The sequence below is a fragment of the Manis javanica genome, chromosome 8 (genome assembly GCF_040802235.1).
Source record: "Manis javanica isolate MJ-LG chromosome 8, MJ_LKY, whole genome shotgun sequence".
NCBI lineage: Eukaryota > Metazoa > Chordata > Mammalia > Pholidota > Manidae > Manis > Manis javanica.
Window position 1 is genome coordinate 72,691,944 of NC_133163.1, and position 12,789 is coordinate 72,704,732.

Consider the following 12,789-nt stretch of genomic DNA (forward strand, 5'->3'; position numbering starts at 1 on the left):
TCAGACAAACCTACTGTGCTATAATAATATCTTCAGTGGTTATGATCTTTCACTCATATCACCATATACCACCCAAATCCAAGGGCTCCTTATAAAACTCACTGACAGCAATACTCAATGTGGCTCAGGGAATCTCAATAGGCACCTACTCTCCATTCTAAATCCAGGGTCTCTGCCAGTGGCTTCAAACTTTGGGTTTCCTGTTAGCCTAGCTCCTGTAGACTAACATCTAGGCTATATTTCCTAGAGTGCTTTCTCTTTAGGTTTGCTACTGGCCCCTCTTCAGTTTGTTACTGCTCCTTGTTGGGCATCTTGAGGGCCACTTTGGCCCATCCTGACTTAATATGGGTCTAAGTATCCTGCTGTCTTGTTTCTTTGGACAGGGATATGAGACCATAAATACTACAATAGCACATCCTTAACATCTTAGAGTTTAATAAAACTGAGATTTTATTACAACTTCTGTGGGACTGCATCAAAATATCCTACTTTGAAAAGACTGACCATAACTTGAGTATGCACTATGAATTCATATCTTTGAATCAGATTCATAAATAGTATCTTCCATCTACTTAATACTACCATCTACTAGTTAGAAAATATATTTTCCAATCAACACTTCTTCTTCCACATTTTCCTCTGCTTCCTCAAAGCACTGTATGCTAAAAATGTCTTTAAATATACTTGAAGGCTATAAAAGGCCACCATACTTCTTAGATACTCAGCTAAAGTCTTGAGTAGAGAATGTCTTGCTCTGTCTATACTTTCAAATATTTCCATATTTTCCAACTCAGAAACTTCTGTAGGATTGCTTTCAAAGGTAAATTCTAGCTAGGTGTTTCTAAGAAGCAAGACTATATGTACCAAAATTTTAGCATGTGCTACGTGCTCTATAGTCTTGTTTTTATTTAAAAAGTCTACAGTGAAACAAAGCATTCTGCTCTGCACACTTAGTTATGTAGGAAGCATATTCCTTAAAAACTCTAGCTCCTCACAAACTGTGCTTGCTTGCTAAGGGTATTGTTACACTTTGTTTACAGAGGGTGATTATCCAAGCCAGGCAGCATCAGTTTATCAATCCCAGGGCTCCATTTTGCAAAATGAGGAAATACCTTTAATAAGCACATACATTAGAACTACTAAATAAAAACAGCTCTATTTCAAAATATGTCCTCCTCGTATGTGTATCTCATAAAATAGATACCACAGTCCATGAACAGCAGTCCCACTACATGCTGTCTTTTGCTTGTCAAGTCAGATATACTCAAATCAGAAAAAGCACAGGGAAGGAGCGTAGCCAACTTGCCAAACAAAACCCTTTCCCCAGTTACTTTGCCTGTTCTTTGAAAAAGCATTGTCGAACTTAACTCGAAAAGCACTTAGGCTTAGGCAGGATGAGCTACAATGCCAACATCATTGGTATTTAAACATAAATTAACATTTCCAGTGAAGCTAGGGAAATGTAATAAAACATTCCCACCAGAACTAAGATCAATTTTGGGGGAAGGGTTAGAAAGGGTGTATATAAACTATTAGATCTGATACTCTCTTCTGGTTATTGATAGAGCTTGCATTTTCTCTAACTAAACATGAGGGTTCTCCCTACCCTGGCAAAAACCAGGATCAACAACAAAATAGCACTTTCCCTAAGTAAGAGTGGCACAAGATTCATAACTGGAATTAACTTGAAACAGTCACCCATCAATGACCATAGAGACAGCAGGATGAGCAGTGAAAGCGTTTTGGTTTTGAGAGCTCACTCTCTAAGACCTTTGTTGCCCATGAAATGTATGTTTACACTGGGGAGTAAATTGTAATCAGGGATTGCCAGCAATGGAAAAGGGTGGCATCAGACTCAAGGCAGCATAACAGGCTCATCACAGATGACACTATGTTCAGAGTGGAGAAACACTGATAGAATCTGCTAATGTCAAACTCCTGTAGCCAAATATTCAGGTACGCATTCATTCATTCCTCATTAAATACATACTGAGTATCTTCTGTCAAGTACCGAGCTGGCTGCTGAGGACAGAGAAATGCATGAAACATGATCTCTGACTTGGACAAGCTCACAATCTAGTAGATGAGGCACACATGCAAACAAATGGCATCAGGTATCATAACAATGATATGTACAATGGGGGGTTTAGAGGGGATTTCACTGTTATACTTAAGTTGTCATGGCATGTAGATTAGCAAAGTCTCCACAGAAAAGGGAGTTCTTAAACTTGTTCTTAAAGTACATTAAAAAGTCCACCAACTGGATGGAAAAACATTCCAAGCAGAAGGGAAAACAGGTGCAAAGGCAGAGAAGCATAAATATGCATGCTGTGCTTGAGAACTACAATTAGTCTTATATGAATGACAAGGCAGCAAGTGAGGATCACCACATCCTAATGCTAAATAGGTAGGCAAGGGCTGGATCATAGAGGGCCTAATAGGAAAACAAAGCTGTCTGAGTTTTAAGCAGGGGTGTAGCACCATCAGGTCTGGACTTCAGAAAGATTGGTGGCAGCAAGAATAAATAGTTTAGCGGTCAACAATGGAAGTAGGAAAATCAGGAGAATTCGGCAATTTTTATAAGAATGTAAATAAAGGATATGACAGATTTGAGATGTTTTAAAGACATAAACAGTAATGCTTAGTGACCAAATGGGTATGGGAAGGATGGAGAAGCATGGGTGTTCGGGTGGCATTAACCAAGAAAGGGAAAGTAAAGTTATGAGTGGGTGGGTGGGTGAGAGAGAGAGAGAGAGAGAGAGTGTGTGTGTGTGGGTGTGTGGGTGTGTTTAGGACAGTGAGAAATTTAAATAATTGCTGCTTTGGACATGCTGAGTTTGAAGGGCTTGCAGGACTCTAGGAGGACATGTTCAGTAGACCATGGACATATATGAGTCTGGAACACTGGACCACAGTCAAGGCTACTGTCTCATCAACTTGGAATACATCCACATGTAAATAGTAGCAGAAACTTGGGTATGAATTGGGAGCTCTTCCCTATCCTTCCACTAAATTATTGGGCCCACTGTCCATTCTCCTTCTTTTTCCTCTCATCACTATTTTCTACCTTTTATTGCTTTACCAAAAATATATTCCACTAGCTGGCTTTCCTCTTGCTCCTTCTCAATTCCTTTCCACCATCAAGTACAACTTGTACTTTTTAATCCATTCTTATCTTTATCACTCCTTCTTTTATCTTTTTTCTTATTTGTTTCCAATAATTTTCCTCCATAGGAAAAGCCTTCTCAGAATTATTCAAAACTAGGAACCTTGTTTTTAATTTTTAACATTTTAGATGTAAAATTCTACATAAACAAATATACAGAACATTCTAATGAACTCTGATATGTGTACACAGGCAGCTATATTTTTAATAAAATACATAAGTACTGCAGTCATTCTCCTCCTCTGCCAGAAAAAAACACTGCTCTTGTCCATAGCTGCTCACATTTTTTCAATCTTAAACTCTTGCCCTGCATTGTGTACTGATTAAGCAAACTTTCTACTTATTTTATCCTACTAACTGCCTTGTGGGCAGTCAGGAGGTGACCTACACATCTGACATGAAAAATTGCTGAAGACTAAGATTAAATGATTTGCCCAATGTCACACACAGCCAGTCAGTGTCTAAGCAAGGCAATTTTGATGTACTCCTTCAAACCTGCCATAGTGCTTAAATTTCACTGGACACTGGGTGAACTGAAGTTCATTAGTTGATGATAATTATATTACCCCTCTATAAAGACCTCCTTTACGTTTTTCTTACTCAAACAATTCCTTAATTCAGCATTTTCTGAATCCTTAATAGAGTTACAGGTGAATTTAACATGCACAGCTATTTAAAAGCAAATTAGTTGCAGGTAAGAACAAACCTTCCCTGACAATGCCAGCAGTCAGCCTTTTAGATTTTGTTTCAGAAGATTTCAATGTCACTATTAATCTAGGTGATCATCTGGAACCTCAAGCCTCTAAGACTCTCTTTTCCAAGACCTAGGGATGCCTAGACAAGCCCAGAGGCCCAAAGTCTCTGGCCAGTGTGGGAAAGAAGCTGAGACAAGATAACAGCTTCCACTCGTGGTCATGATCCTAGCTTTCCAGTCCCACCCGAGGTTGCCTGTTCTCAAGGCCCACACCACCTTTCATGGCCACTGCACCAATAAGTAGAGTCATATCTCATATGTTCTGGGAGGATAGGAGCAAAGTGTGATCAGGGAGAAAATAATTTATACTGCAAAGGAATGGTAAGGTTATGCCAATTTATATCGCCAGAAACCTGATAATGAGTGGACTCAAAGAGTGTGAAACCAAGGAGGATGGAATTTAACATTGGACCAGGTGAAATTACTGATAGGAGAGCACTGCAGAGAGTCTGGATTTCAGGGGGCAGCTCTAGCATCAAGAAGTGCCTGTACCAGTTTGCTTGGTGGGGTTGAGAGAGCAGAACTTCCTTAGCATAATGTAAAGGAAAGAATCCAAAGTTAAGAATATATGGATGTTGCAGTGAATCATCTTGTGAGACTTGAACACCTTCCAAGACCTGTATACTTCTGGAAAGACCAAAGATACTTCCTTCGTTAACACATTGAGAAACACATCATTGATGGAGTACCAGTATCTTTGAAAAGCTCTGTGGGACTGGTCTGTATAGGCCAGGATCAAGTTGGAATATGCCACTTTTGAGATATATTCTCTGATTTTAGAAGAGATAATGGGATCCTGAAAGGCAAAGGCCAAGTAGCAGTAGTTAACCACCAGAAGTAAGGCAGACATAATTTTTATATTGGGCAACATGATATCTGAATGTTTTGACCTTCATCTGATAGTGACACATTGATTAAGGTTTTCCTAAGAACGAAAAAGATAAACAGCTTGCTTCTACAATACCACCTGATCTGTGTAACAGAAAATCTCAAGCCTAAAAATCAAACTTGAACATCCACCATGGAGAGTCAAGACCTCTCATCTAGTTTCCACACTCACGCTAGTTCATGGACTTTGAGCCTCTTGATTAAGGAGAACATTGGGCACCCCCTTGAGGACCACTTAACATTGTACAAATATATACTGAAAATCTTTTTCCAAGTCTCTCCTTAAGGTAACTACAGGCCATTTTCTAAAGTAACCACATACCAGAGAAAGGAAAACACCAAGATCTTTTAGGGGTTTCTAGACACAGGCTCTGAATTAATAACACTGTTTGCTAGGGAGCCAAAGTACCACTATGGTCCACCAGTTGAAGCAGAGCACACAGTGGTCAGTAAAGCCTGGAGTTTGCCTCAAGTACTCACTGCAAGGGGCCCAGTGGTTCATGATAACCTTGTGATTGCATCCCCAGTTCCTGAAAGTGTAACTGAAATTGGCAGAATCCTCACATTGCATTTGGCATCCACACACTTATAATAAGATGGAGAGAAAGCAGGTAAGAAGTGGAAGGGACCCTCCCTATTCAAGAAAATTTCATTACCATCAAAATACCAATAGTTTACAAATAGTATATGCTGTAGCATTGCCTAAGTCATTTATGCTTTAAAATATGAAACCTAAAATTGACTTCCTGACACCAGAGCCAATGAGATAGATTTTCTCACTTTTGTGCACTGAAAAATTTGTTAGCATTTGTCAGCATTTCATTGTTAATGAAAATTTTCAATATGATGTCTGCTATACATTCCCCAAGGATGGCTAGTATCTCTGATTTTTGTTCTTCTGCCTGTCAGACATTCTATATTTTCAGTCAGTCTTATAGCCTTTAGAAATAGGCTCACTGATTAAACCTTGACCTTTCTTTTCTATGTTAAAATATCTTATTTCTAATGGGGACCACAAATCAAATTTATTGTGTCCCTCCATTTAAAGAAAAGAAAAGAATGAGTGGCTATTCTATAATTGCTTACTATTTTTTTAATTTTTTACTACTTTTTAAAATTCTCACATAGTAATTTTTACTTGAATCAGAATATTTCCAGTGTCACTATATTAGAAGGATCCAGTGGGTTTTCAGTAGAATTGGTGCATACAAATATAAAGTAAAAGGTGGTACTTTGGAAACCACATAAAACCACACTCCTGGGGAGAAATGTACAGCTTTGAAATTAATGGCAATGTTCTTTAAAACATTCCATCTTTATCCCTCAGGAAGATAAAGGCAAATTGAGAAATAGCTAAACAAATTTTTTTTAACCTTTGAAAGTCTTACATTACGTAAAATGTAGAATTTCAAAAACAAAGTGCTACATAATAAAGAGCTGTAAGTTCTCCCCTGCAGGGTCATCTGGAAGAGAAGCCAGTAAACAGTTTGGTGGTTACATTAATATCTGCCTTTTAAAATTTTTGTTAAGAAGAAATTATATTTGCACATGTATGTTATCTCAGTCCTTTTTGTATGTTCAAATCTAATTGGAACAGAACTTGTATGTAGGAGCATAATTATGAATTAAAAATAAAAATGGAAGTTACTAGAGTTTACTGTAAAGGTTATTCCTTATTTTGATATAAAGTCCTTAAAAATATGAAAAACTTCACTGTGAAAACATTTTTATAAGGAGGAAAGTTTTGTTCTGTGAGGTCAAAAGTATAATAAAATCACAAATTATACATTATCTTTCAAAAATAATCTTTGACAATACATCCGCAATATTTAATACATGGTGCCTAATTGTGTTATTTTCCTTCACATATGAGCTCAGTGTGTGTGAAATTAACATTGGGTTCAAAGAATGTGAGATTCTGGCTAAAGACTTGGCACTTTACACCTTCAGCTAATAGTTTTCAACCCTGCATTATTCTAATTTATGAGACTAAACATTTTAGCAATAATATGACCATCTTAACTTTTGTTATTCCTGTTTTTAAAAAAATAGGCAAAATAAAATTCCCAAATAATTATGACTTTTGCTATGGCTAATAATTAATATTCAGAATATTATATGTTTATGAGCATTTATTTTAAGACTGTATAAAACATCTTTGATGTATTAATCTATTTAATACTGCATTACTGTAAGATGCTGTAATTATCCCATTTGAAGCTGAAGTTTAGCAGAGTACAGTAAACTGCATATGATTTCACAGCTAGTAAGCAGAGGAACCATTTAGGAAGATGGCATGGTTGCTGGTCTGTCACCTTTGTGCAATATTTTCAAAAGTTGATTGTCCAGCTGATATATTGAAAGCATGAATCTGGCACAGGAAAGGAAGTTGAGGGACGTTAAGTTGACTATATCAACATTGATTACACAAATGTTGAATGTATAAAAGTTGAGAACTGCATGTTTTCTTAAATAATTATAACATATTGCTTCATAATGAGGTATTTGTTATCAGTCTGAATATTAGCTTTCATAGAATTTCACATGATAATTCAGCTCTTAAATTTCAGAATCTATTTCTCTTACCCAGTTGTTCAGTAGCTGAATCTTCCTGGCAAGCAAACTGTACATTGAGATTATTAGTGAGGTTAATTTAATAAAGAAAAATATAGTACAAGGAATGTACTTACTGGTCTTAAATATTCCAAGTCTACTGCCTAACCTAAAACATTATGTTGTATAAACTTATATAACAAAGCATATGACACTTAAGTCATGATGTCATGACTTAACTTGGGCAATTTAACTTAAAAAACTGGGCTTACATCATCCTTGGTGTGTGTGCAATGTTTATGTCAATTAAAATTCCCTAAGTGCTCAACACTATATTTCTGAAAAGTTAATACTTTTAAATAATTTTGTTATATGTCAGACACCAATTTTTTTATCAGTTTTAACTCTAGATAAATTGTTTTAAAAATAAGCCAGAGAGTATCCAAACTAAACTTCAATACAGTATCTGCTTAATGGTATAAATTTGAGTGTCTTTATTTAAAAAGGCTTGTAGATTTATGCATAATTTTACAAATATTTTACCACCTTTAAAATACTCTGATATGTATGTGCGGTATATTGTAAATGATTGCTAATATTTTTTACTTGAACATCCTTTTTCAACTAAAAACCCATACTTAAATATCAGATACTTGTTTATATTGTCTGTAAGCTAATCCCTGACTGCGATGGATTCAAATTTCTCTTCTTGGCCTTTTAAAATTGATATATTTCACATATAATGTTTGGGTTATAGTCAAACTAAACTAACTTGATTAGACCTAATACTCCTCTTCTGTAACATACATTTTGTAATTAGCATACTCATGGATAATATAACTTGTCTATATCCATAATTTTCAAATCTATAGATACATATTTTAAAAACAATGTATAATAACTTAATTGGTGTTTTGAGATATAAGTTCCCAGGCACAGCTATATTGCAGCACTGCAACTACCCAGGAAGACATAAGGATGGAATCCAAGATCCCTATACCTATGCACATGAAAGCGACAGCAGCAGACAATGAATTCTGGAGTGCATTGCTCAAATTTATCTACTACAATCAGCAGGCATTCCCACTGGTGGCATGACCTGTCAAAGTGGAAATCATATCTTTGTAAAATTAAAAATAAGATGGTTATACAATTTTTATTCAATATATATTACCATAGCATTTCTGGGAAATTCAGGTTATGTTAAAACTCTGAAAAGACAGACAAATCAAACTTTGTGTTGATATGTAAAATCAAATTCTAGACTGAGTTCTAGGCTCAGATAATTATAAAGGGGATTCTCACCTATGTGTATGAACAATAGGTTATTTACTGGTTGCACCATGCAGTATATGGGGAGATTCTATATACTGTCCTGGACTTGGCGGAAGAGCTAACATCTCTGCCCCACCCATCAATACCAGTAAGGTCCCCCAATCATTGTGACAAACCAAAATGCCTCACAAATTTCTAAAACAATACCTAAGGGGTCAAAATGGCGTTGTTGAGAACCACCGGCTAAATCATCTTAGCTGTGTGTGTGACCCAAATTTGCTGAGAAACTGCCTAGACTATGTTTTTGATTGAGCTATAAAGTTCTAACAATGAATGTAATAAAGAGTTAGAAAATAACCTTCCATGTGTGTTTCACAGTTCATGATAATTTGCTGTCTCAAGAATAGGGCATAAAAGCAAAGTTAAATTTATGGGTTTAAGTACCCTTATTAACTCTTTTACAAGTGAACCAAAAGTAAAGCATAATTAAAAATAGCTTCTGGTAAGGCAATTTCTTTTATATTTGAATTTCACTTTGAAATACATTTAGTATCCTGTTTATCACCTGAAGCTTCTATTCCAGTCTACTTGCTTGAAATGTTCAATTGCATTTCATGGCACTTTAAGCTTAATTAAATTTTTGCAACAGAGCAGGTCTGCCCTTTAAGGCCGGGCGTTTCTTTCAATCTCATTGTTATACGAAAAAAGAGCTTGCAAGATTTATTTTCTCATTTTTGGAAAGCAAATACTATTTGCTTATAAATAAATAAATAAGTGTTTGTTTCCTGTGGCTGTTTTTAAGGGAAAAATATTTTGTGACAATATGAATGGAATGAATGGAAAAGGAATAGAATGTTTAATCCATTCATAAACCTTCTAATCCTAGAACCCTGTATTTCATCAAGCTCAAATGATGAAAAACTATAACTTGTATTTGAATCAAAATTACTTGACATTATTCAGCTTTAATGTTCTTTTACTACTTAAATTATACTGCCAAGACCAGAAAATCTAATGTATCTGGTCATAAACCTGAGCTTAATAAACTGATCCTTGTCTCTATATATAATTTTATCTGCCAGAAGAAGCCAATTTCCTTTCCTATTTTTAGTTGCTTCTATATTTTTATGGCAACTGTCAACTACCAATCTGCAGTGTCAGAGTAAAAGCCATAGACAAGCAGGTCACTTCCTGCAACAGTCATCCTAGACTGCTTATTTCTCCATATTCCCATCTCCAAATGTGTTGAAACTGACCTTTCCCAAGGACCCAGAATCCATCAAGCAAGCCTGTCCTCACTGGTCTGGTTGTACAAGTCAGAAACAGGATGTCATCCTGAACACCTCTCTTCCCCTTACCCTACCCCTCTGCTATTATATCTGCTATAAAGCTGAGATCCACCCATAGGAGCCCATCTTCTGCAACAGCAGCAGCCTTTTCTTAACAACCCTCACTTCTTGCTTGACCTATTACAATAACCACCAGATTGGTCCAGTTGTACCTATGCTGCTCCCTAGCCCCCTTTCCACAATATTTTCAAAATGAGTACCTAAAAATACAATCACACTGATTAAAATCCTTTGATATATTATAATTGCTCCCCCAAAAATGAAATTCTTTACATGTGCTACTAAGCCCCGTTGTCAGTGGCCTTTGTTTACCGTGCCGCCTCACTCCATTCTTTGCTACCTTTGCATCACATTGTCTTGTTTCCGTTCCTCGCTCCTGACATGCCTCCCCCAGGGCCCTGCACTGTGCCTTTCCTCCTGCCTGGGTTGTCTAACATATTTGGGGTTATGGTATAGTGAGACCAGCAAGAACTGGAGCATTGAAACAGTTGTCATATGCCAGGCTCACTATTTATGAGCTGTATGACCTTAAAACTCTGGGAACCACAATTTCAGTATCTGTAATACAAGGATAAATAACAGAATCTACATACAGAGTTATTCTCAAAATGAAAATATTTGATACTTATAAACCTCTGAGAAAACACCTGGCACAAAGTCTCCAATATCGTCAGATGTCCTCCCTCCTCTCTTGACCTAATTAAGCCTTACTGATCCTTCAGAGCTTGGCTTCTGTATTGCTTCCTGAGAGAAGAATTCCCTGGTTCCCTTAATTGAACCAGGGTGCACTCCTTGTACAGTCCCTCAGCACCACATCTCTCTCCTTCACAGGGCTTTTTACAGTTGCAGTTTTAAATTTTTTTGTCTTAATGCCTGTTGAATGTCTAAATCTCCACTAGATATAAATTTCTCAAAGGCAGGAAGTATTTTTAGTTTTGTCAAAATTCCATGCCCAAGACCTAACACAGTGCCCAGATCCTAGGAACACTCAATATTTGCTGAATAAATGACTATCTATCTACCTTCTTCCTTGCTTTCCCTTTCCCATCATACATTTTAAATTTATCAAGGTCCTTTCAGTTCCCATCTTATTTAGTGGTCTTCCCATAAACCTCCTAGTTGGGATTTAATCTCTTTCACTCTCTGTTCTCTCATTGCTGCATGTCTCTTTTAGAAGAATAATCATTGCCTACCTTGCATCACACTACATTTGGTCTATATTCATGTATTTCTCCTTTATGTCTTTCTTCAATTGTCATTAGAGTCAGGATTCTAAAAGTGAAACCTGATATATTCATATCTGATGTAGTCAAAGCTTCTGACAGCCCTCAGAGGGTAAAGTCAGCCTCCTTAGCCTGATACACACACAATTCATAACCTGATCCCAGCCAGTTTTTTCCAGCCTCTTACCACCATGTCAGATTTAGACAAAGGAGTTCTTTATACGGAACAGAGGGTTCCTGCTACCTTTGTAGAAAAGTATGTCCATCACATCTTGCAGTTAGGAAAAACAAGCAAGCAATAACACTCAAAATAAACCAAAAAAAAATTGTTTAAAGAAGGCTTCCAAAATAAGGGAAACGTTGAGCCTCTGATACAAGATGCTGACCCATTAAGGAAAACGATGTTCTTTCTTATTTTCCCAATACTGATGTCTGAAAATTGTATGTGCACACACCACAATGTTTCTGGATGAGGAAGTCACGAAGAAACATTGCTGTTTTTCACCATGACTAGTGTAGAATGCACTGCTGTTTTCAGTTCTCCCCTTTAGCATCCTTGCTTTTAGACATGTGGCTTTGCAGCCCCACCCACTGAAGAGGAATATACTTTCCCACACCATTGATGTTGGGCATGGCCACACAGCCTGTCTGGACCAATGGGTTGAAGACGACATTTTGTTACTTTAGACCTCACCTGTTGAGAGCCACCACGTTTATTCACTCACTCATGAGCTTCCATCATCAGCTGAGCACGGGACTATGGAGGATAGGGTGGGAGACATTTGGAGTAGACTTGAGCCCATAATGAAGCATGGAGCCACCAGTCAAATCCAAACTAGAACTAACAAGCCCCAGGTGACCAGCTTACATGCTTGTTGAGCCATGAGGTTTTGCAGTAGTTTTTACACAGCATATTGACAAAAGCTGACTGATGAACACGGTCATCTTGGTAATCTGGTGAATTTTTTCCTTAAAGACTTGCTGTATTTTTAAGTTTACAAGCTGGTCTTTTGAAAGCCTGGTCTTTCTCAAAATCTTGGCAAGTAAACTTTTTTTCCTTTTCTAAATGCTTTATCCCTGAGTCATCTTTGACAAGAGCAATCCATGAAAAAACCTGCATTCAAAATCAGTTTTCAATTACTGGGAGAGTGGTTTATTTCTGAGCAAAGTTTGTCCAGCATTCTCCCCTTGGAATGAGTTCTCTCCTAGGAGATGTCTGAATTCCTTGTCTTAATAGGCTTCTGACAAATTACTACCCCTGAATTAAATTCTTATTTCAACAATTCTAACCCCCAATGCAGTTAATATTTGTTGTCCAGTTTCTGGTCCTTATTTAGAGATCATTTTATGTAGCAAGTTTATTTTCCCAAACTGTCTGCAATAATAGTTCCAGTTCTACACAAGACTTTTGTAACTCTCCCATCAAGAAGTAGAATTTATTTCCCAGCCTCTGGAACCTCAAGGCAGAACTTTGTGACTGCCTCAACAAATAGAATAAAGCAGAATGCCTGACTTCTGTAAAAGGCAATACACTTTCTGCCTCTTGGAACCCAGTCACCATGTACATGTCAGGCTACATGT